Genomic DNA, 25,615 nt, shown 5'->3' on the forward strand with positions numbered 1-25,615 from the left:
TGCATCTTACACCACACGCTCTCAATCAAATTCAAATCCAATCGCACAGTTAAGTCACTTGTCAGGTGCTATTTGCGCAGAAATTGGGTTTCCACCTCCGGTTAGCCAAGGGCCATTATGTATCTGTCGTTTATTTTATTCTTGGCTTAATTACATCTCTGAAATTCATCCCAGAAAATGTGCATCATAGTGCTTGTTCTCTTCTTGGGAATTCAGCGAATCCTCTCCCATAAAAGCTAGGGGTGAGCATGGTAAAACTACGTTACTCATCAAACCGGGTTCATAACATTTTTCTACTGTTGTTATTTTCACGGCTTCTATCAAAAATGCTGATTTAATAAAAAAATATGTCTAGTAATGGGCGGAACCAGCTTAGAGCATGGATTTACAGTTGCACACCCGGCCAGCACAACTCGCTCTCAGGCCCAATAGTAATTAGTTTTACATTTTTGGCATAAATTAGGAATGATTTTTTAGGAACCATGGTTTTTTTGAGGGATCATGGTTTTATTAGACCACCTTCCCTGTAGTGATAAGGGGTGTCCTAAAACGTTGAAATGACTAACCTACTTTTAACCTAATTTAATTTAAAACCAACCTAATAACCCTTGATGCCAATCAATAAATGAAACTCGTGAGTTTGGCTCTAGTTAGTCCAACAACGCTCAGTTGGTAAATGAAAAGCTTATCATTAAGCTTGTCCGTTCGGGGAAATTCAATAAAATTGAAACGATACACGGAAGATTAGCATGGTCCCTGCGCCAAAGATGACTCTTTTTGTGCTGGCAGCATACATTTAATTAATGATTAAGAGATCATATTCAGAAAAAGTACGAAATCATTCTTGATCCAAGCGGCTAATAACCTTTCAACAGATTTAATTTAATTTCATTTCTTTTCTTTTTTTGGTAACTGTTTTATTTTTTTTCGAAGAAGATTATATCTAACTCCTTTAAAATCCTAAGCTCCTTAGGCTCCACGTTGAACGGTGACCTCGCCCTCTCACAGAATTGCTCCGTTTCATTTTTCCTCAAATGAGAGAAAAACAAGGTTTTTCTTCACAAAATAAAGTAATTTATTTATCATATTTTCTTAAAACTGTCTTTCCCGAAAACCAAAAAAAAAAAAAAAACCTCCACCTTCTTCTCCACCATCTACATATTTGTATCATCATGATATATTCACCTATCTTCTTTTGTTCGTTGATTTACCATCATGTATCATATCTGTCTCTGTGATGGATTTGATTATTTTGTTCGCTAATAAAATTATTTTATTTCAAAAAAAATCAGTTAGGTATAGATTTTTATTTTTGACGTTTAGTTTTGTGTGCTGGAAGCTTTGTAAATGGAGTTGGTTAATTATTGCGGTTTGCGGAAGCAGTTAAATAGCCCGACTCGACCTAAAAAGACTCTCTTTACTAAACAAGAGATACAGTGCAGCTGAGATGTTCAAGCTTCAAACGATTTGAAGTGATCAAATATCAGAGACCGATAGCATATAAAAGAGTTCCAAACGATTTCTTAAGGTATTCCTTTCTTTTCATCCCAAACACTTCTCCCCTTGCAGAAAAACCCTAAAAGTTTTTTTTTTGTTTTTGTGTTTGTGTTTGTGTTTTTGTTCCATGCTTCCTCACTAAATTTAGTTCTGTTGATTTAGTTTTTTCAATTGTTCAGATCTGTAATCGTATTGATCAAGTGAAGCATTGAGGTAGTAATATTATGAATTCATTCAATTTATGTTTCGTGCACTGACAAACAAGAGAAGTCGCGCACTATGTTGACTGGTGAGATTTTGTTTTTCTAATGCGGGTTTTTTTTGTTACGGTTTTCAAATATTAATCTCTTTGAATATATATATATATATATATATATATATATCAGTTTTTATCTTATAGTGTATTGTTGGTTTTTATAAGGTTAAACTCCAAAAGCCATATCTTAAATTTTGTATAGTAGATACATGTGATTTTGTTGATGATGGTCATTCACTGGCGTTTTTATTTCACATTGTTTGTAGGTTTTGAGGTGCGATCAGGTCCAATTGCATTCTGGACTTCTTGGTGTAAATTTTTGGATGAGTTACCCTAAGCCATAATGATTGATCTAAATTGCAGTATTTTGATTATTAAGGGTTTCTTATTTGATTTTTAGGTTTTGTATTTTGATTTTAGGTAACTATTTGATTAATTATGATGTAATTTTCAGTTTCAATACTGGTGATAACAACTCACAGGTAATATAAACTTTCAATATTTCTTTTCTTTATATATCATGATTTTCTTTATATACGTTTTGTTGCCTCCTACATCGTTTGCTTATGTTTTCTTTCTTCTTTGCCATCTGATGTGCTGGACGTAAGTATTTATGTTAACTTCTTAATCTCTTTTAGGTCTCCCTCCCTCACCACCTTCGGCTCCCTCCATGCTAAATGGAGGGTTAAATTCTTTTCATGGAAATCACACTAGGACAATGCAACGACAGTGAATTTTATATGTATGTTGCTTGCTCCATGTTAGTAAACTTACTAACATGGATGGCTATTTTCTGATGATAATTTTGATATTATTTTATTGAGTTCATAATCATGCATGTTATGTGGTGTTATCCAATGATTGGATTTTTCTTCTTATCTGAATTATGTATACAATTAGGGTTTTTCTTTTGGGTTCATGATTTGGAGCCGTTATTCAGTTGAATTTTGCACTGGGGTTTAGTTTCCTACACTGCTTTTTTGATTGCAATCAGATTTAGGTTAATCAAAATCGAATTTAGTTTGTAATTAGTAGAAATAGATTTATGTTCTATCAAAAAAATCCTATGAAGCAAATATGACACTGAGATTTATGTTCATGCACTTTCTTTTAGTCTCTGTTTTACTGTTTGATATGCATATGTTTCAAATTTATTTTGTAATTAGTAAAAACATATTTATGTTCTATTAAAAAATCCTATGAAGCAAATATGACGAACACTTTTTTTTAGTCTCTGTTTTGTTGTCTGATATCCATCTGTTTGTTTTGCAGGATTGTAACATGGAAAAAATTGGTATAATTTCTGGATAAGGAAAGAGAACTCAGTGGTGTGTCTCATGTTTGTTGTATTGACACTGTTTTATTCTTTTTTTTTTCATGGATTAGTCACTTTGTATTCTTCCGACCGAAGCTCCATGAATAAAATAATTTTAATATGTAGTAACAGATGTATCACAAATTCAGTTTATTTATGGGTTTTTGGTTTCTCACAAATTACAGAAGTCGGGATAATTAGTAGTAGGTTCATAATTGGCGTTGTTGTAACTATCTTCATCTTAATTCAGGTACACTTCTGTTTTATTTTGTTATGATTTTCAAAGCTCATTATCTCTAATCAATGTGTAACTTGGAGTGTATTAGTATCTGCACAGAAGCAAAAAAAAAAGATTGATAAACAAAGAAGTGGGGGGTAGTGGTGGATATCAGTAGCTGAACTCCTAACACGGGATGGTAATAAACTAATAATATACTTCAGTAAAGAATGTTCTTTAATGAGCATCAAAGACTAATGAGCATCATGATGCAACTTGCGGCCAATATGGTGATAAAAACTTGGATGATATGATGGCATTTGCAGAAATAAAAACTTCAGAAAAAGCATTACCAAACACATGATGGGAAAATGGTGGCTTAGCATTTTAGATTTCCTTCTCGGACATTTAGTATTTTTAAGACACCTTCACTTTTATTTGTTAAGTAGAATTTGAGATTTTTTTATGCAATATTTTGTTTTCTTATGCAAATTCTTATTTCTTTGGTATCCAAGTTACGACAACTTATTAAATTCACCAATTTCTAAACTACTGATGTCATCTTACAATTCTATATGCAAACACTTGAATCGCTCACCTTCTTTCCATTTCATATTCAGCTTAATTGTATATATGTTCAAAGCCACAGAAAATCCAAGGTTTACTGCATGGAAATAACGCGAGACCAAATAAAAACAAAAAAAATGCGTTAGGATAGGGCGAGACCAGGCGAAGCCGAGCGATGCCATATCAAAAACAATGCATGCGCACGGGTAAAACAAAACCGAGCCACACCAAATCAAAAATCCTAAGCTAATGCGCGGGGCAAAAGCATATCACACTAAATAAAAATATAGTTAAAAGAAAAAGAAGCCCGATGCATAGCACGGGCATAAATCTAGAATATGAACGGATACTTGCTTTTCTAATGATATTACCACCGAATGGTCAAGTTAATTTTTCCTAATGAATGAAAAGATCGCCAAGCGTCCACAAGAACGACGTGGATGCATTTCCATTTGGGTTATTAAGTTCTGCTAGGGTTCGTTTGCAACAGCTTCCAATCAATTTAAAGGACTTGGGCGAGGCGAAGCCGAGCTTTACTAAATCAAATGGGGATTTGGGAGAGGCGAAGCCGATCTTTACCAAATCAAAGAAAAAGCCAGTGATACATTGCATTTATAGTTTGTAGTTGTAGAATGAATTGGTGAACCAAGTTTGCGAAGCTCGGGCACAAAATCTAGTTAAAAAGAAAAGAACCTTACACGTATAAAGGTTTTGGTAACTGTTGATCTACCTGAGAGCAAGTAGAGTGATTAGCATGTTTCCTTACATTTGAGTACAATTTAGAAACGAGCAACTGCTAGTGATAACATTTGCTAGATTGTAATACTTAGCTAAGCCATAACTGATGGAAATGACACATATCTACTGTTGGTGCTCATCGTTACTTTTTTGTTGTTGACCTTTAATTGACCCGAAGTTCAAGTTTGCATCTTACACCACACGCTCTCAATCAAATTCAAATCCAATCGCACAGTTAAGTCACTTGTCAGGTGCTATTTGCGCAGAAATTGGGTTTCCACCTCCGGTTAGCCAAGGGCCATTATGTATCTGTCGTTTATTTTATTCTTGGCTTAATTACATCTCTGAAATTCATCCCAGAAAATGTGCATCATAGTGCTTGTTCTCTTCTTGGGAATTCAGCGAATCCTCTCCCATAAAAGCTAGGGGTGAGCATGGTAAAACTACGTTACTCATCAAACCGGGTTCATAACATTTTTCTACTGTTGTTATTTTCACGGCTTCTATCAAAAATGCTGATTTAATAAAAAAATATGTCTAGTAATGGGCGGAACCAGCTTAGAGCATGGATTTACAGTTGCACACCCGGCCAGCACAACTCGCTCTCAGGCCCAATAGTAATTAGTTTTACATTTTTGGCATAAATTAGGAATGATTTTTTAGGAACCATGGTTTTTTTGAGGGATCATGGTTTTATTAGACCACCTTCCCTGTAGTGATAAGGGGTGTCCTAAAACGTTGAAATGACTAACCTACTTTTAACCTAATTTAATTTAAAACCAACCTAATAACCCTTGATGCCAATCAATAAATGAAACTCGTGAGTTTGGCTCTAGTTAGTCCAACAACGCTCAGTTGGTAAATGAAAAGCTTATCATTAAGCTTGTCCGTTCGGGGAAATTCAATAAAATTGAAACGATACACGGAAGATTAGCATGGTCCCTGCGCCAAAGATGACTCTTTTGTGCTGGCAGCATACATTTAATTAATGATTAAGAGATCATATTCAGAAAAAGTACGAAATCATTCTTGATCCAAGCGGCTAATAACCTTTCAACAGATTTAATTTAATTTCATTTCTTTTCTTTTTTTGGTAACTGTTTTATTTTTTTCGAAGAAGATTATATCTAACTCCTTTAAAATCCTAAGCTCCTTAGGCTCCACGTTGAACGGTGACCTCGCCCTCTCACAGAATTGCTCCGTTTCATTTTTCCTCAAATGAGAGAAAAACAAGGTTTTTCTTCACAAAATAAAGTAATTTATTTATCATATTTTCTTAAAACTGTCTTTCCCGAAAACCAAAAAAAAAAAAAAAACCTCCACCTTCTTCTCCACCATCTACATATTTGTATCATCATGATATATTCACCTATCTTCTTTTGTTCGTTGATTTACCATCATGTATCATATCTGTCTCTGTGATGGATTTGATTATTTTGTTCGCTAATAAAATTATTTTATTTCAAAAAAAATCAGTTAGGTATAGATTTTTATTTTTGACGTTTAGTTTTGTGTGCTGGAAGCTTTGTAAATGGAGTTGGTTAATTATTGCGGTTTGCGGAAGCAGTTAAATAGCCCGACTCGACCTAAAAAGACTCTCTTTTACTAAACAAGAGATACAGTGCAGCTGAGATGTTCAAGCTTCAAACGATTTGAAGTGATCAAATATCAGAGACCGATAGCATATAAAAGAGTTCCAAACGATTTCTTAAGGTATTCCTTTCTTTTCATCCCAAACACTTCTCCCCTTGCAGAAAAACCCTAAAAGTTTTTTTTTTGTTTTTGTGTTTGTGTTTGTGTTTTTGTTCCATGCTTCCTCACTAAATTTAGTTCTGTTGATTTAGTTTTTTCAATTGTTCAGATCTGTAATCGTATTGATCAAGTGAAGCATTGAGGTAGTAATATTATGAATTCATTCAATTTATGTTTCGTGCACTGACAAACAAGAGAAGTCGCGCACTATGTTGACTGGTGAGATTTTGTTTTTCTAATGCGGGTTTTTTTGTTACGGTTTTCAAATATTAATCTCTTTGAATATATATATAATATATATATATATATATTATATATCAGTTTTTATCTTATAGTGTATTGTTGGTTTTTATAAGGTTAAACTCCAAAAGCCATATCTTAAATTTTGTATAGTAGATACATGTGATTTTGTTGATGATGGTCATTCACTGGCGTTTTTATTTCACATTGTTTGTAGGTTTTGAGGTGCGATCAGGTCCAATTGCATTCTGGACTTCTTGGTGTAAATTTTTGGATGAGTTACCCTAAGCCATAATGATTGATCTAAATTGCAGTATTTTGATTATTAAGGGTTTCTTATTTGATTTTTAGGTTTTGTATTTTGATTTTAGGTAACTATTTGATTAATTATGATGTAATTTTCAGTTTCAATACTGGTGATAACAACTCACAGGTAATATAAACTTTCAATATTTCTTTTCTTTATATATCATGATTTTCTTTATATACGTTTTGTTGCCTCCTACATCGTTTGCTTATGTTTTCTTTCTTCTTTGCCATCTGATGTGCTGGACGTAAGTATTTATGTTAACTTCTTAATCTCTTTTAGGTCTCCCTCCCTCACCACCTTCGGCTCCCTCCATGCTAAATGGAGGGTTAAATTCTTTTCATGGAAATCACACTAGGACAATGCAACGACAGTGAATTTTATATGTTGCTTGCTCCATGTTAGTAAACTTACTAACATGGATGGCTATTTTCTGATGATAATTTTGATATTATTTTATTGAGTTCATAATCATGCATGTTATGTGGTGTTATCCAATGATTGGATTTTTCTTCTTATCTGAATTATGTATACAATTAGGGTTTTTCTTTTGGGTTCATGATTTGGAGCCGTTATTCAGTTGAATTTTGCACTGGGGTTTAGTTTCCTACACTGCTTTTTTGATTGCAATCAGATTTAGGTTAATCAAAATCGAATTTAGTTTGTAATTAGTAGAAATAGATTTATGTTCTATCAAAAAAATCCTATGAAGCAAATATGACACTGAGATTTATGTTCATGCACTTTCTTTTAGTCTCTGTTTTACTGTTTGATATGCATATGTTTCAAATTTATTTTGTAATTAGTAAAAACATATTTATGTTCTATTAAAAAATCCTATGAAGCAAATATGACGAACACTTTTTTTTAGTCTCTGTTTTGTTGTCTGATATCCATCTGTTTGTTTTGCAGGATTGTAACATGGAAAAAATTGGTATAATTTCTGGATAAGGAAAGAGAACTCAGTGGTGTCTCATGTTTGTTGTATGACACTGTTTTATTCTTTTTTTTTTCATGGATTAGTCACTTTGTATTCTTCCGACCGAAGCTCCATGAATAAAATAATTTTAATATGTAGTAACAGATGTATCACAAATTCAGTTTATTTATGGGTTTTTGGTTTCTCACAAATTACAGAAGTCGGGATAATTAGTAGTAGGTTCATAATTGGCGTTGTTGTAACTATCTTCATCTTAATTCAGGTACACTTCTGTTTTATTTTGTTATGATTTTCAAAGCTCATTATCTCTAATCAATGTGTAACTTGGAGTGTATTAGTATCTGCACAGAAGCAAAAAAAAAAGATTGATAAACAAAGAAGTGGGGGGTAGTGGTGGATATCAGTAGCTGAACTCCTAACACGGGATGGTAATAAACTAATAATATACTTCAGTAAAGAATGTTCTTTAATGAGCATCAAAGACTAATGAGCATCATGATGCAACTTGCGGCCAATATGGTGATAAAAACTTGGATGATATGATGGCATTTGCAGAAATAAAACTTCAGAAAAAGCATTACCAACACATGATGGGAAAATGGTGGCTTAGCATTTTAGATTTCCTTCTCGGACATTTAGTATTTTTAAGACACCTTCACTTTTATTTGTTAAGTAGAATTTGAGATTTTTTTATGCAATATTTTTGTTTTCTTATGCAAATTCTTATTTCTTTGGTATCCAAGTTACGACAACTTATTAAATTCACCAATTTCTAAACTACTGATGTCATCTTACAATTCTATATGCAAACACTTGAATCGCTCACCTTCTTTCCATTTCATATTCAGCTTAATTGTATATGTTCAAAGCCACAGAAAATCCAAGGTTTACTGCATGGAAATAACGCGAGACCAAATAAAAACAAAAAAATGCGTTAGGATAGGGCGAGACCAGGCGAAGCCGAGCGATGCCATATCAAAAACAATGCATGCGCACGGGTAAACAAACCGAGCCACACCAAATCAAAAATCCTAAGCTAATGCGCGGGGCAAAAGCATATCACACTAAATAAAAAATATAGTTAAAAGAAAAAGAAGCCCGATGCATAGCACGGGCATAAATCTAGAATATGAACGGATACTTGCTTTTCTAATGATATTACCACCGAATGGTCAAGTTAATTTTTCCTAATGAATGAAAAGATCGCCAAGCGTCCACAAGAACGACGTGGATGCATTTCCATTTGGGTTATTAAGTTCTGCTAGGGTTCGTTTGCAACAGCTTCCAATCAATTTAAAGGACTTGGGCGAGGCGAAGCCGAGCTTTACTAAATCAAATGGGGATTTGGGAGAGGCGAAGCCGATCTTTACCAAATCAAAGAAAAAGCCAGTGATACATTGCATTTATAGTTTGTAGTTGTAGAATGAATTGGTGAACCAAGTTTGCGAAGCTCGGGCACAAAATCTAGTTAGTTAAAAAGAAAAGAACCTTACACGTAAAAGGTTTTGGTAACTGTTGATCTACCTGAGAGCAAGTAGAGTGATTAGCATGTTTCCTTACATTTGAGTACAATTTAGAAACGAGCAACTGCTAGTGATAACATTTGCTAGATTGTAATACTTAGCTAAGCCATAACTGATGGAAATGACACATATCTACTGTTGGTGCTCATCGTTACTTTTTTGTTGTTGACCTTTAATTGACCCGAAGTTCAAGTTTGCATCTTACACCACACGCTCTCAATCAAATTCAAATCCAATCGCACAGTTAAGTCACTTGTCAGGTGCTATTTGCGCAGAAATTGGGTTTCCACCTCCGTTAGCCAAGGGCCATTATGTATCTGTCGTTTTTATTTTATTCTTGGCTTAATTACATCTCTGAAATTCATCCCAGAAAATGTGCATCATAGTGCTTGTCTCTTCTTGGGAATTCAGCGAATCCTCTCCCATAAAAGCTAGGGGTGAGCATGGTAAAACTACGTTACTCATCAAACCGGGTTCATAACATTTTTCTACTGTTGTTATTTTCACGGCTTCTATCAAAAATGCTGATTTAATAAAAAAATATGTCTAGTAATGGGCGGAACCAGCTTAGAGCATGGATTTACAGTTGCACACCCGGCCAGCACAACTCGCTCTCAGGCCCAATAGTAATTAGTTTTACATTTTTGGCATAAATTAGGAATGATTTTTTAGGAACCATGGTTTTTTTGAGGGATCATGGTTTTATTAGACCACCTTCCCTGTAGTGATAAGGGGTGTCCTAAAACGTTGAAATGACTAACCTACTTTTAACCTAATTTAATTTAAAACCAACCTAATAACCACCTATATATATAACCACCACCTCCTCCCACCACCACCGCCCACCACCGCCGATTACCACCACCACCTCCGATTATCACCACCACCAACCACCGATTACCACCACCACCGCCGCCCACCACCACCTCTGATTATCACCACCACCAACCACCGATTACCACCACCACCTCCTCCCACCACCACCGCCACCGCCTATTTAAGAAATGTAACAACATCAATGCAATCACAATCAAGTTCGGTTACATAATAATTTTATCGAGTATAAAAGACGCCAGCCGCAACCTGATTCTGCCATGGGACCACTCCAGAGGTATTTTCCAACAAACCCTTCACTTTAATTTTATTTTGATTGCTTCAATCGAATATAAATCATCAAAATAGAGTTTTAATAGGAGTTACAGAGCCATGTTCGGTTAGGCCGATTTTCTAAAAAACCCTAGTTTACTAACCGAACTTCTTGAAAATGAAGAACACGAAGAACAGTTCGGTTCTATTGGATTTAAAACTAAGTCACCGAACTCTCTGTTCGGTTGTTTCGCAAAAAAATTTAAATCTACAAAGTAACCGAACTCCATCCTTAGAACCGAAAAAAACAAATCCAGTCTAACCGAACTGTGTTGTTGTGGCCACTATGTTGAGTTCCAAAATAACCGAACTTAACCAGTAGAGTTCGGTTTGTTCGCAAAAACTTTTAAAACTACAAAGTAACCGAACTTAGCCAATAGACGCTGGAACTTCACTTTTTTTTTGTTTGTTAATTTCGGTAACTTCACAATTTTATTGCGAAAGAACCGAACTTTGTAAACTTATATACTCTTATATTACGTAAAGTTCGATTAGATCAAAAGTGCATGCAGTTTGTGAACCAACCGAACTTTGTACACCAAAGTTCGATTAGTTGAGAACCAACCGAACATAACGCTGTAACTCCTAGAAATTCTATTATTTGAGAGTTCGGTAACCTGCGTGTTTGGAACAAGTAACCGAACTACACTTTCAGATGAGTTCGGTTACTTGTTCATCTCACGGGGAAACTGAACTACAGCTTCAGATGAGTTCGGTTACTTGTTCTTCATATAAAGTAACCGAACTGTTCAAAATCCAGTTCAAATCCGGATCATTTTGAAGATTAACAAATATTCTAGGAGAGGATGGAGATGAAGAATGAGATGAGTTTTCATCATTTGAATACTCAAACTTAGTGAATTGGAAAAAAAAAGTTTATTTTCCATGTTTTTCTCCTTCATCTTCTCTAACTCTACTCTCTCAATAATTCTACTCAACTAATAATAAACCCATCTTTTAATTTAATCTCACTAATTGTTTTTAACTAAATCATTCATTAATCATAACCTAAAATTAATCAAGAGGGTAGATTAGATATTAAATAAATAACTAGATATGGGGTGACCTAAATTTACTTTTAATGTCTTTACCCAAAATAAAACCATAGTCCCCAAAAAAAAATTATGGTCCCCAAAAAATCGTTCTAAATTAGTCCAGCAAGCCCACTATGCACCTTGGAGCAGGGGGAAAGAAAAATTCAACACACCTTTTCGTTAAAACCTAACTCCGCCCTTGATGTCTACTCGGCACATTTTATCGGCATCCATACCTTGATTGTTTTTGTAGAACAATCCAAGTAGGTCTCTTCAGCAGAATGGAACCCAGCTCATGCACGGAACAATAACAGTCATCTTACCTGTAATTATAATATAGTGAGAGCGAGGCCACCTAATTACTTAGAAAGACGAAAAGCTATATAAAGAGGAAGGAGATGAGAAAATTAAGTGTTTGATAGGTATATGTGAACAGGTTTTAAGCGACTCTTTTTCCTTTGCCACAACGGACACATAAATACGCTTACTCCGTAATCCGTAATCACACAAGGAATAGGTTTCCGCTTTCGAGCATTTTTTATAGTGGGCCGGGTAAGGGTGAACTCGCAGGTCGGCCATAAATTGCCAGCTCTAGTACTACTATACCGAGTTTCGGTAGGAGTGGTTGCAAAATTCAAAATGCACAACCTTTCTTTTGCAAGGCAGCCCTTCCATCAATGTAAATGAACACCAAAGGTCACGCCTTGGCTTAGTTTAGGTTCGAAGGGCTTCGTTTCAAGATTCGGAGGCTAGTAGTCACTCTTACATGGTCGTCTACGATGTGACCCATTTTTATTTCTTGACACTTGTATAACTTAAAAATCTGCCCCTCTAAATTCTCGTAAAGCATTTATTTTTTGAGAAAAAGTAGGAAGTTAATTTCTTTTTTAGTTAAACAGTTGTGTAATAAAACAGTTTTTAATTCTTTTTTTTCTACTTTACAATATGTGTCAAAATATAAAGAGGAACCACATCGTAGCCGCTCCGTTTAATATATGTATTCATGGTTACGTGGTTACGTCTGCCATCCACCATGTTAACCAACTTTTGTTGATTTCTGATCTCTTTTTTCAAGAGATCCTGCTTTGATAGTTAAGACATTGGTGAAAACTAAAAATGGTAAATATCATGTACACGTTTCATTATTCGGTGAATCTATATATCTTCCGTCAGCATTGGCGACCAAAGTTAGCCAACAAAGACAAATAGAAGTGTGAAAGGACAAATAGTCCCACATCCCTAGTTTCTGCATAATGAACTTAAAATATACTCCCTCTGTTTCACAAAGATAGTCCGCTTTGACTTTCTCAAAATATTAAGGAGACCATACTATTTTTCTTGACTACCCTTAGTTACTTACCTATTTTATTTTAATAAAACTGCTAGTAATAAAGACTATCCAAAATTGTTGTGAGAGTTATAAATACGAAATATAAAAGGAAAATTTAAAAGATATCGAATTTATGAAGTATAAAGTATATTTAAAAATAAAGTATACACAAAATCAAACAAAAACCAATCAACATAATTCTGGTCGGAGAGTTATCTATGGGAGTTCTAGTTCGGAAATATCATTCGGATCCGGTAAGTTCGCATACGTTCGCGAATCATTCGTGAGGTCCATATAATCCGCGAACTACATTTGAAGTTCAAATAGTTCGGAAATATCATTCGGATTCGGGCAGTTCGGATACGTTCGCGAATCATTCGGAAATGATTCGGAGAATTACTAACTAGGATCTGAGAATGGAAAAAAAAAAAAAAGATAAAACACAACATAGAATAGAGAGACAAAGATAAACAAAACACCAATGAACTTAATTAGAGGTAATAAAAAAGAGATGAATAACATTAATAATTAACAATTGTTTTGTTTCCAAGCCCCGTATATATCCTGGAGTCTTTGAGGGCGACCCCGAAAGAATTATGGGCGACTAATAAGACAAAAATGGGTTGCCCAAAAATAAAATAAAGCTTGTCTCAATTTTTTTTCAAAATATCTAAAATACCCTTCGTAATCGGTAGACAATATTATAATCGGTAGTTATAACGGTAATTTCGTGATGTTAATTTTTTACCGGTTGTGGTAGTAGCCCCAAATTCAAATTTTTCAAAAAACAATGAAATTTTAAATTTCTCTATTTACATTATCGGTAGTCTCCTGATGTTTATTATCTACCGATTGTACAATCGGTAGTCTTGTGATGTTCTTTATCTACCGATTGTGGTAGTAGCCCAAATTCCAAATTTTCAAAAACCAATGGAATTTTGAATTTCTATATTTGCTCAATCGGTAGTTTCGTGATGTTTATTTTCTACCGATTTTAGTAGCCCCAAATTCAATTTTTTCAAAAACCAATGGAATTTTGAATTTATCTATTTGCGCAATCGTTAGTTTCATGATGTTTATTGTCTATCGATTGTACAATCGGTGGTCTCGCGATGTTATTTATCTACCGATTGTGGTAGTAGCCCCAAATTCAAAGTTTTCAAAAACCAATGGAATTTTGAATTTCTCTATTTGCTCAATCGGTAGTTTCGTGATGTTTATTTTCTACCGATTGTCCAATCGGTATTCTCGTGTTGTTCTTTATCTACCAATTGTAATAGTAACCCCGGATTCAAATTTTTCAAAAACCAATAGAATCTTAAATTTCTCTATTTGCACAATCGGTAGTTTCGTGATGTTTATTATCTACCGATTGTACAATCGGTGGTCTCATATTTTGGGACAAGTGTGTTACTTGACTTGACCGTTGTTCTGTATTTTGTGTGTGTATGTGTGAAAAGTATGTGTGTTTGTTGTTTTTTCTGTTTTTCATCAAACGGTTATGAATGTTAGTCTTTAACAGTTTGAGGGGATGTATTAGAGAGTGTGTATGTCAAGTCAACAATAGTTGACTTGACCTTTGTTATGTATTGTGTATGTGAAAAGTCTGTGTGTTTGTAGTAACACTACAACAATTAATGATTGCCTAATTAAAGCATATCATAACTCTGTAAGAATGATCCTTTTCAATAATATCATTAATTACATGTTTAAAGCACCGTAATACCAGAATGAATATCTCAAACATTATCTTGAAACTCTATAAACATTCCATGCATGGATTAGTTAGGACATGTTGTGTCTCGCAATTATAATTTCCTTCTCAGTTTTCTATCATATGTGAAGACGTGGTCAGCCTTAGACACAGCAAACTCGACAAGCTTACCATCCACATCACCACAAACTAAGGTTTGGTTGGGCAAGAGCTGCAAGACTGGCTGTTGATGTAGCAAGCTACGCGGTACAGCGTGTGTATTTTGGTCTTGCATGGGTAGAGACGTAGAGTACTGTGCCAAGCCAAAGCTAGGGAGTAGGAGCAACGTGGGCTCATCCGTTTTCCTCTAAACTTCTGTTTTGAGACTTCCATTTTTGCTTTTTTCGATTTAACATTTCTTAGGCCGTAAAAAGATACCCTTATTTGGGAAAAAATAGGAAGTTAATTTCTTTTTTAGTTAAACGGTTGTGTAATAAAACAGTTTTTAAAATTTTTTTCTACTCTACAATATGTGTCAAAATATAAAGAGGGACCACATACTTGAAGTATGTGGCCCACCACATCCTAGCTGCTCCGTTTAATATATGTATTCATGGTTACGTGGTTACGTCTACCATCCACCATGTTAACCAACTTTTGTTGATTTCTGATCTCTTTTTTCAAGAGATGCTGCTTTGATAGTTAAGACACTGGTGAAAACTAAAAATGGTAAATATCAGGTACACGTTTCATTATTCGGTGAATCTCTATATCTTCCGTCAGCATTGGCGACCAAAGTTTGCCAACAAAGACAAATAGAAGTGTGAAAGGACAAATAGTCCCACATCCCTAGTTTTCGCATAATGAACTTAAAATATATATATTCGCTCCGTTTCACAAAGATAGTCCGCTTTGACTTTCTCAAAATATTAAGGAGACCATACTATTTTACTTGACTACCCTTAATTACTTACCTATATTATTTTAATAAAAATACTAGTAATAAAGACTATCCAAAATTAGTGTGAGAGTTATAAATACGAAATATAAAAGGAAAATTTAAAAGATATCGAATTTATGAAGTATAAACTCTATAAAAAATTTACTTTTTAGAATTAAATGTATATTTTCTTAAAAAGAATGAATGATATATTTGTTTCCTCAATTATACTAATTTCTTTAATATTTTAGATTGGGTCACGTTAAAAATGGATTTATGATTATAAAAAATTCAAATGTATATTAGAGAGTTCATTGAAAAAGTATGACTATAAACAGAAACTGGGCACAATTTTGAAACTGACGAAAAATGAATAGAGGACGGTCTTTCAGAAACAGAGGGAGTAATATGGAAGGGCCGCTCCACTCATTGCCAATTGGTTTTGAGTTGGATGCCCGCAGACTTTAACATGGTATCGGAGCTAGGTCCCATACGCGGGGTGTAGGCCGAATTAGTAGCCGTCGCGACCCGAGTGGGCACATGTACACCCGTGACCGAATGACTGGTCACTCGTATGACCTGTACGTGGGGTGGACCGTGATCGATATCACCTGCACACCCAACACCCACAGGTGCGTAGGTCCACGTGTTAGGCCGAGTGATTGGCCTTACACATGAGGGAGGGTGTGAAAGGACAAATAGTCCCACATCCCTAGTTTTCGTATAATGAACTTAAAATATAATATGGAAGTGCCGCTCCACTTATTGCCAATTGATTTTGAGTTGGATGACCGCAGACTTTGAAAAGAAGAGATAATTCTCGATTCTGGTAGCACCAATAGTCATCTACCTGAACCTGCATATGTGGCGGCGTAATATTTTCACTAGACTTCGTTGGTGTTTCGTATGTGATAATAAAGTATTGGTATACTACGAAACATGCTACGATGTAATCGAAGACTGATGCTTCAGCATGTTGAATTATGAAATGAGAACAAATACAAATGATTTAATCATTTTTTGTGTTGTTCCTTTTTAAATAAATGAATGTTTATGTGCTTAGTTTATGATCCTCATGTGGATGTACTTTTTTTTTTATCGATGTAGCTAAGTCTTTGTTTTAAACATTATAAAGTAAGATTTTTTTTTTTGTATTCAAATTCGTGGTTGTCATAAACAAATAAATCTCAAATTGGTGAAGAATAAAAAACCTCACATCTGAGACCTAGTTAGCAATTCCGGATACGGGTAGTAGTTCGGGACGGCATACGTACGGGAATTATACGGATTCAGATAGATTAGATTCGGTCAAAAATCCGGTCAACGGTTCGTTGTTCGGACAGTAGTTCGGAACGGCATACGTACGTGCATATTCGTTTTATAAATGTGAGTTCAACACTTAAAATTCGTCTTACATATATGATAAATTGATAAATATTATGACCTTATTACGAGACAAATTTATGTGTATATGATTTATAAGATGGAAAAAAATATTTTAGCGTGATTATTTAAAAAGAAGTAAACAATTTAATCGCATAAATGTATTTAAAACGAGTTTATAGACTTTTAAACAAAAAGAAACATATAAAACCTGGTTAAACAACTACCAATAAAAAATTTTAACTGAATAATTATATTTAAATATAAAGTATATACAAATTCAAACAAAAACCAATCAACATAATTCTGGTCGGAGAGTTATTTATGGGAGTTCTAGTTCGGAAATATCATTCGGATTCGGTAAGTTCGCATACATTCGCGAATCATTCGTGAGATCCATATAATCCGCGAACTAGGTTCGGAGTTCAAATAATTCGGAAATATCATTCGGATTCGGAAAGTTCGGATACGTTCGCGAATTATTCGGGAATGAATCGCAGAATTACTGAGAATGGAAAAAAAAGATAAAACACAACATAGAATAGAGAGATAAAGATAAAAAAAACACCAATGAACTTAATTAGAGGTAATAAAAAAGAGATGAACAACATTAATAATTAACAATTGTTTTGTTTCCAAGCCCCGTATATATCCTGGAGTCTTTGAGGGCGACCCCGAAAGAATTAGGGGCGACTAATAAGACAAAAATGGGTTGTCCAAAACTAAAATAAAGCTTGTCTCATTTTTTTTCAAAATATTTAAAATACCCTTCATAATCGGTAGACAATATTATAATCCGTAGTTTATATTGATGTATGTTGGTTTGTGTTATGAAAATTATAATCGGTAGTTAAAATGGTAATTTCGTGATGTTAATTTTTTACCGATTGTGGTAGTAGTCCCAAATTCAAATTTTTCAAAAAACAATGAAATTTTAAATTTCTCTATTTACACTATCGGTAGTCTCCTGATGTTTATTATCTACCGATTGTACAATCGGTAGTCTTGTGATGTTCTTTATCTACCGATTGTGGTAGTAGCCCAAAATTCAAAATTTTCAAAAACCAATGAAATTTTGAATTTCTATATTTGCTCAATCGGTAGTTTCGTGATGTTTATTTTCTACCGATTGTACAATCGGTATTCTCGTGTTGTTCTTTATCTACTAATTGTAGTAGTAACCCCAAATTCAAATTTTTCAAAAACCAATAGAATCTTAAATTTCTCAATTTGCACAATCGGCAGTTTCGTGATGTTTATTATCTACCGATTATACAATCGGTGGTCTCATATTTTGGGACAAGTGTGTTACTTGACTTGACCGTTGTTCTGTATTTTGTGTGTGTGTGTGTGAAAAGTATGTGTGTTTGTTGTTTTTTCTGTTTTTCATCAACCTGTTATGAATGTTAGTCTTTAGCAGTTTGAGGGGATGTATTAGAGAGTGTGTATGTCAAGTCAACAATAGTTGACTTGACCTTTGGTATGTATTGTGTATGTTAAAAGTCTGTGTGTTTGTAGTAACACTGCAACGATTAATGATTGCCTAATTAAAGCATATCATAACTCTGTAAGAATGATCCTTTTCAATAATATCATTGATTACCTGTTTCTCACTTGCTCCTTTGTGATGGTAGATAACAGCAATAGAAAGCATCATTCTACCAAGTTACTTTATCAACAACCTAGTAACTCTTGTCATTTTGGCTTCTTGGATTAAACACGCAAACCATATTGATAGGCTCATGTTAGAATAAAGAAGGCTCACAAATTATTGTGTTTTTTAGTCAACATGAGTATGTTATGAATGTTCTCTATAAACCAAGGTTTGAAAAACACCCGTTAAAACGGTCACATCCATATATTGTGGTCGTGAGTGTTCCCGAACCCCGTGCCTACATAATGCCGATAAGTAGGAAATAACGGCAGTTTTTTAGGACCGTTTTTTCGTTTTCACACATATTATAACCGTTTTTCTAAAATTGAATTTTACGTTTTTCCATCTAAATAACATTTTGACATAAGTTTTTAGACCATTTTTCTGTTTTCACGTCAGTTATAACCGTTTTTAATAAAAAAGAATATAAAATTTTTTTCTTACAATTCTTTATATTTTAAATTAATGATTAAAAAATTACAACTCATATTGTAAAAATAAAAGAATAATACAATAATATATAAAAAACGTTACAACAACGTTATTAAACTCGTTATAACTGTTTCCACGCACGTTGTAACTGTTTGATAGGAATTTCAAATCATAACTCTTTTTCATTTTATATTTAACCGTTATAACGCCCATTATTTTAGAATAACGTATAAAAAACGCGTTTTTTACCTAAATAACGCGAATTTTGGCTGAAACGTGCTCACACCCGTCAAAACGCGTTATAACAGTCACGCTCAGTGGCCGTGACCTAAGCCGTGTCCTTTTTTCAAACCTTGTTATAAACTAGTCTAGCTACTTATTTATTTGTAACAACTTCAAATGGTGCATACCAAAGCACTAATTTAGATTTTCTATTCTATTTTGGAAACAACAATCTTAAAATATTGAGATGGAGGAGGAAACTGAAATGATAACAAAAACGCAATGCATTGGGTAAAAGAATCCATGATTGTTGTAACACAAAAATTGAGGTCTAGGCCACATGGTGAAGATAGTGCTGCCGAGATGGATGCCTATATATATATATATAAAACTTTCATTGATGAAATCAAATACGTTGTAGATGTCAACCTTGAAAAAAATTCTTTGTTGAAATTACAGACGGTACAAATCGAACTCGTACCATTGGGAAGACATATCACATATTTGTTACGGGGTCTTTTGCAATTCTATCCCCATATATCTCATTTTTCTATCATATATGAAGTGGTTTGATTTGGATACATCAAACTCGACAGGTTCACTTACCACGACACCACCCAGCTATAAGCTTCATCATCTTTAGAAGAGGAGTCAAATCCCTTGGAGGATTTTCGGCTTAATTATTTTGCTTTAAAATGTAAAATAAAAAAATATGTCTTGATTTTGGGTGACATATCTTATTATACTTTACCATGCGTACTTGTGTCCAAATACAAATTCGATCAGTCAAAAACGAAGAGGTTAGGTATAAAATTGGAGAACAATTTCTAATAGCAAAATAATCAACTTTTTGTAAAGTAAAAATATTCTGCTTCTGACTTATACCTAACGCTCTTAGGACAACCCGGTAAATCTAGGTAATTGGCAAACAAAAATGATCCACAAACAATGAAAATAACGGTGATGAAAACCCACACACACCTGGTGGGGACAAAACAAATGACCCTGCCGATCCTGAGGTGTTGGTCCCATGTGGTACCTACCTATATGTTGATTAGAAAATAAAAATACCAATAAGGTGGAGTTTGAGTGATTGAGGGGTATTTAGAAAGTGAAACTTGGTAGAGCTAGATAACAATTCACCATTCCATGAGGAACAAACGAGTTTTCTCTTCATGGAATCAATTGCGAGTGAAAAATATACTCCAAGCCTCCTTGATTCACGTTTGAGAAAAGGCTCTTCTAGGTCGGAAAATGGTCCATAGACTTGAGTTCAGTATGCTTATCTTAGGAACTGAATCGAGGGAAATTGTGGTTGGCCACTGCTCCTACCCTCTATCTTTCGACCACCAGTGTAGTCATAATAATACGGCACTATGTTGGATGATTGATTAAATTCGCTACAAATATATGCAACAAGAGATTTCCCTTGTCATTTACATCTGGTTCTGTCAGTTATTGCAATTTTTCATTCGAAATTAATTACGGTATGTCATTCACATAACTTAAGTTGTATCATGAACATGACCACGGGGCACGATAAGAGGAACAATGTAATACTTCCACCGTTAAGCAGGGGCCAACACTATGCCATGGCGAGTAAATTGGCCGTGAAGTATTTCCTCAAAAGAGTGATGAATTTAGTATGAGACAAAAAGTAAAAGACTACTTATTTCTCGTGATTTTGATCCGGCCATTTTTCTCCTCTTCTACATAACCGTTTTTCTCCAAAAACTTACTCTTTTCTCTATTTTCTTCATCTCAACATTGACATTCCATGCAACTATGCAAGTGTAGATGTATTATCATATATATAGAAACATCAAGGCAGGTCTCTTCTATTGCAGATGATGAAAACCTAAACAATAGTGTGTTTCAATTATTACAAGTTGGATTTTACAGACGTTAATTAGTTTCGACATAACAACCTATTTCTTACTGTATTATATTAACCCGAACATTGCTTTAACAATTCTTGTCTTCTCATTTTTTTCCACTTCAAAAATGCATTTTCTCTATAAATTTTAATGTAATAATGTGTTAACGAAAAACAAGCCCTCACTCCATAAAAATATGATGTCCTTAAAAGCTGACGTCCCTTCAACTTTTTTTTTTTTTTTTTTGCTATCTCTCTTTTGAAGAAAGAAGATCTTTATTGGTATGCAAAGGATTTACAAGAGGTAAACTAAAAACAAAGTACATCAATAGAGCAAACTCAAGTCAAAGGGGGCACAGAAGAATAAAGAAGTTAAACAGACAAGACAAAAGAAAAACAACAGGTACAAACTCATAAGCTGTGGATTATGGAACCAATAGAGCGTCCCAATTCAAACTCCATAAATAGGTATGTATTGTATAGTGAGGATTTGCATCTTTAACCCGGAAGAGATTTCGAGTTTTAGTATTATCAATCAATTCCCAAATAGTTCTTTCTTTGTTTTGGAACATTCGTTAACCAATTTTTAATAATCCCCTCAGCTAATGCCATGTCGATATTGGAGGTATCTTTTTTTTACATATGACCGGTTCAATATCCTCCAGCACCTCAATTCTTGAAATTTTTTAGCAGTAAACAGTTAATCTCTGATTTAAATATATGTTAAAATTTTGTCTCTCGATAAATGCAACTAGACCAGCAAAATAAACTACATCTAACTCCTTTAAAATTCTAAGCTCCTTAGGCTCCACGTTGAACGGTGACCGTCACCCTCTCACATAATTGCTCCGTTTCACTTTTCCTCAAAAAAGAGAAAAAAAAAGAATTCCACACAAATTTCCGGCACAAATATAAACCTAAAAAAAACATACAAAACCCTTTTGTGTATCAATTTCGCTAACAAAACATAAAACCAAAAAAAACACATGCCAAATCCTAACAACTAATGATATGCTTCCAATCCATAGAACAATACTGCAATCCAGAAACCAAAAACATCTCCAACTCTTTTCGTCCCAAATAATTTTCCCCTCTCACAGAAAAACCCTAAAAAAAAAATCTTTTCTGTGACTCCAGGATCCTTCTATTTTTTTTTCTTTTCAGAACATAATCTTTTAACTAACTAACTTTTCTATTTTGTTTGTTGCATAGATTAATGTCGTTCTTAACTAATTTTTTGTGCATAAGGCGTTTGATATATCCTATCTCTATTCATCATTCATATATTTCCTCCTCATGATTTTTCTTAACAACAAAATTAATATTGGTTCAATTCTTGAATTTTTTTCGTAAGCTCTTTTATCTATTGAATATAAAAGAAATCGGTGGTTGATTTGCGTAAGCATGTTTAGTATATCACGTAAGTTTTTTTCTTTTTTCTTTTAACCCTAACTGTTTTGTACTAACACTAAAATCGGTTGTTTCCCGGTGGTTCCTGTCTGATTTATTTTGTTTTGATTGTTTCATCTTATTCACAGAAGCGGTTGATGTTGTCACAAAGAAACTTTAATTTTTAATATTTTGAATCCAAATCCATATTCACGTCGTGTTCAGTGTATCAATTCCCTGGTCTAGGACAGGGAGATATGGGCACAAAGAAGCAGCATCAACAACAAAGGGAGAACATTGAAACTTCGAGCAGTAGATAAGCCTAATAGGATCCTGAAAACCTGATTGGGTAACACAAATGCCGGGAGATAATAGAGTTCTTCTTCTTATATGCAAAGATGGTATGTTGTTCTTAAATCTCACAATTTAGAATTGCATTTATATGTTTAAATAAATAGGATGGCACCATTGGACTATTGATTGAATTTATGAAAATAGAATTGGACCATTGATTGAATTTATGAAAATAGATAAGACTGTTTACATATGTTCTCTCAGTGAAAAGGTGCTTAGAGAGGCTATTGATATATTAGAAATGACCCAATGTCGACATTTTTGTAACTCGAAGTTCAAGTGTAAAGCTGATTGTGAATGGAAGAACAGAAATGACAGGTGTGACATCAAGATTTTGATCAGTATGCAAAACAGTAATTTAGTGGGAGAATGGGCAACCAATTTTTTTCAAATGAACTATATTAAAACATTGTAGGTATTAGTTGCTACCTCAAATTAGCAAAGCAGCTGCGCAGGCGCAAGAAGCATTGCCCGCTCACTGTAATGGCCTTTCATTGGCTTGACTTATGTTTTTTTTCTTAGAAAATGGTCCCAAGTTGTTGCCACGAGTTCATTTCTGCTGCATTAAAGCTTGGGCATAATCTTTCGTCTTGATGTAATTACTTAGAAAATTTTCACTGGGTTTCGTAATCTAAACTTTATTCATGTTGTATAATGGTCTTTCATTTGCTTCATTGCTAGACTTATGTTTTTTTTCTTAGAATTCTTAGAAAATGGTCCCAAGTTGTTGCCCACGACTTCATTTCTGCTGCATTAAAGCTTGGGCATAACCATCTTTCGTCTTGGTGTAATTACTTGGAATTTTTTAACTGGATTTCGTAATCTAAACTTTTTTCAAGTTGTAGATTAATTTTGGTTTATGTTATGTGGTTGACTAAGAAAAAGTAGATGACCACTGCGACACTGCCAAACCCAATTTTAGGCAAGCCAACAAACGAAAGAGGGAATCCTTTCAGTGGAACACCATTGTTGTTGCACTTGATGCTTATTATGTGTCCATTGTTTTGTTGAATTTATGTTTCATCCAATTTGAAGACCTAGACCTCAGAACATACACCTTACAGGTTATTTGTATTGCGCATAAGTTGTTTTTAAATTTTAGTTTATTCTTGATTTTTCAAAAACGATCACCAACTCCCAGGTGTTTCAGAGGCTCGGTGAGCAGCCTTGCCGAATGCGAGAACTCATCATTGAAAATCTCAGGTATAGACACCTTCCCACTAAGATTTTTTATTTGTCAGGACGCCACGCCTTTAATGTCTTAATGCATGAACCTAACTAGGCTCTAATCTACTGTGATAAAGTTTCAATTTATCTATTAATTCATTTGGAATTTACAAGCCTCTATTTTTTTACCTACCTCTTTGGTTCATTCTACAAGTTTAGCTCTTAAACATTTTGTTGTATTTTAATTTTTGTTATACAGTAGAGTGATTTTTGGTATACGGAGAGATCAATAACATTGGTAGAAGTTCTGTTTTGGTTATAATCCAATCTGATTTCTTATATCCGATTTAGACTTGCAGTATAGACTGGTGCAGAAGCACTAAGCTTTGGTTACTCCACTGAAAATTCTAGGGGCCTCTAGGACTTGGATTGAGGTGTCTATTTTTTTGTATTGGAAGGAAACTTTTTAAAATAAATAACTAAACTGCGATTTTTTTAGCAGTAGCGGTGTAGACACTAAAAATGCAGTTTCTTCGCTATGCACATTTCACCCTCAATCTTAACTATGTTTAGAGGAAGAGTTTTAAATTCACCATTAATAATTTTGGCATCATAGATTATTTCTTATAAGCTGAATTCATCACTAACATACTCAGCTTGCTATGAGAACGTACTAATACGTCTTCCAATATGCATGTTATTGAGTTGATTCATATATTTTATGGCAATGCAGGAAACTTGCGTTTCCTACCTTTAAGGAAATGGGGTTTTGTGATCTACTGTCAGGTAGCCTACATTTCCCACCTTAACATGGGTTGACAGGGTTATCTGGATATAATCTCTAAAGATTTTAATATATATATATACTACAGTAACTAATTTATGTATTTCGGTATTGAATCTTTATACACATTTGGCTAAAGTATGACTATAACGGTTGAAAATCGTCCGTTGTTGGCATTGAATCCATTGATGCTAATATTTCAACCATTATCCAATGGGTAATCCAGAAATTTCAATATAGCTTCTGGTCAAATTCCTTTATAGTTATTGCTTTGTTACAGGCTACCGGTAGAAAGCACCAAGGTTTGGCTGTTTTACAACTGAACATTATGATTTTTAAATGCATTTATATTTTATGCCCATTATACTTTTTGGGTAATGCATCTATATTTTATGACTCATTATACTTTTTTGGTAATGTATCATTAAGATTGTATATCATGAGTGTTCACTTTTTTTTAGGGCGTAGCCGAGCCACACCAATTCAAAACTGCATTAGCATAGAGCAAAGCGTAACCAAGCCACACCAAATTAAATCGGGAGTCGGGACGCGGCGAGGCGAAGCCGAGCTTTACCAAATCAAAAATATAGTTACAAGAATGGGCGAGGCGTAGCCGAGCCACACCATATCGGGACCGGGCTGGGTGAGGCGAAGCCGAGCTTTACCAAATCAAAAATATAGTCAAAAAAAAGAACTATGCCATTCTATTTGCATTTGTAACTTTCGGATTGAATTGGCGAAGCAAGTTTGCGTAGCTCCAGTTTACAGGTGGTCCAAAACCAAACTTAGCAGATATTTCTATGGTGGAGCACATCCGCAAATGTAATTAGTATTCAATAATAGAAGGATAGCTTCAATG

At 34.3% G+C, this 25,615-nt stretch overlaps 2 non-coding genes across 2 annotated transcripts; both read left to right on the forward strand.

The window, feature by feature from the left end:
* Positions 1-698: 698 nt before the first annotated feature.
* On the forward strand, positions 699-802 carry LOC113276963. The gene has a single exon (XR_003324745.1). It is a non-coding gene; the product is annotated as a U6 spliceosomal RNA (small nuclear RNA).
* A 4,672-nt stretch (positions 803-5,474) lies between these two features.
* Positions 5,475-5,578, forward strand: LOC113276965. The gene has a single exon (XR_003324747.1). It is a non-coding gene; the product is annotated as a U6 spliceosomal RNA (small nuclear RNA).
* Positions 5,579-25,615: the final 20,037 nt, after the last annotated feature.

This window comes from Papaver somniferum, chromosome 4, assembly GCF_003573695.1.
Source record: "Papaver somniferum cultivar HN1 chromosome 4, ASM357369v1, whole genome shotgun sequence".
Classification (NCBI taxonomy): domain Eukaryota; kingdom Viridiplantae; phylum Streptophyta; class Magnoliopsida; order Ranunculales; family Papaveraceae; genus Papaver; species Papaver somniferum.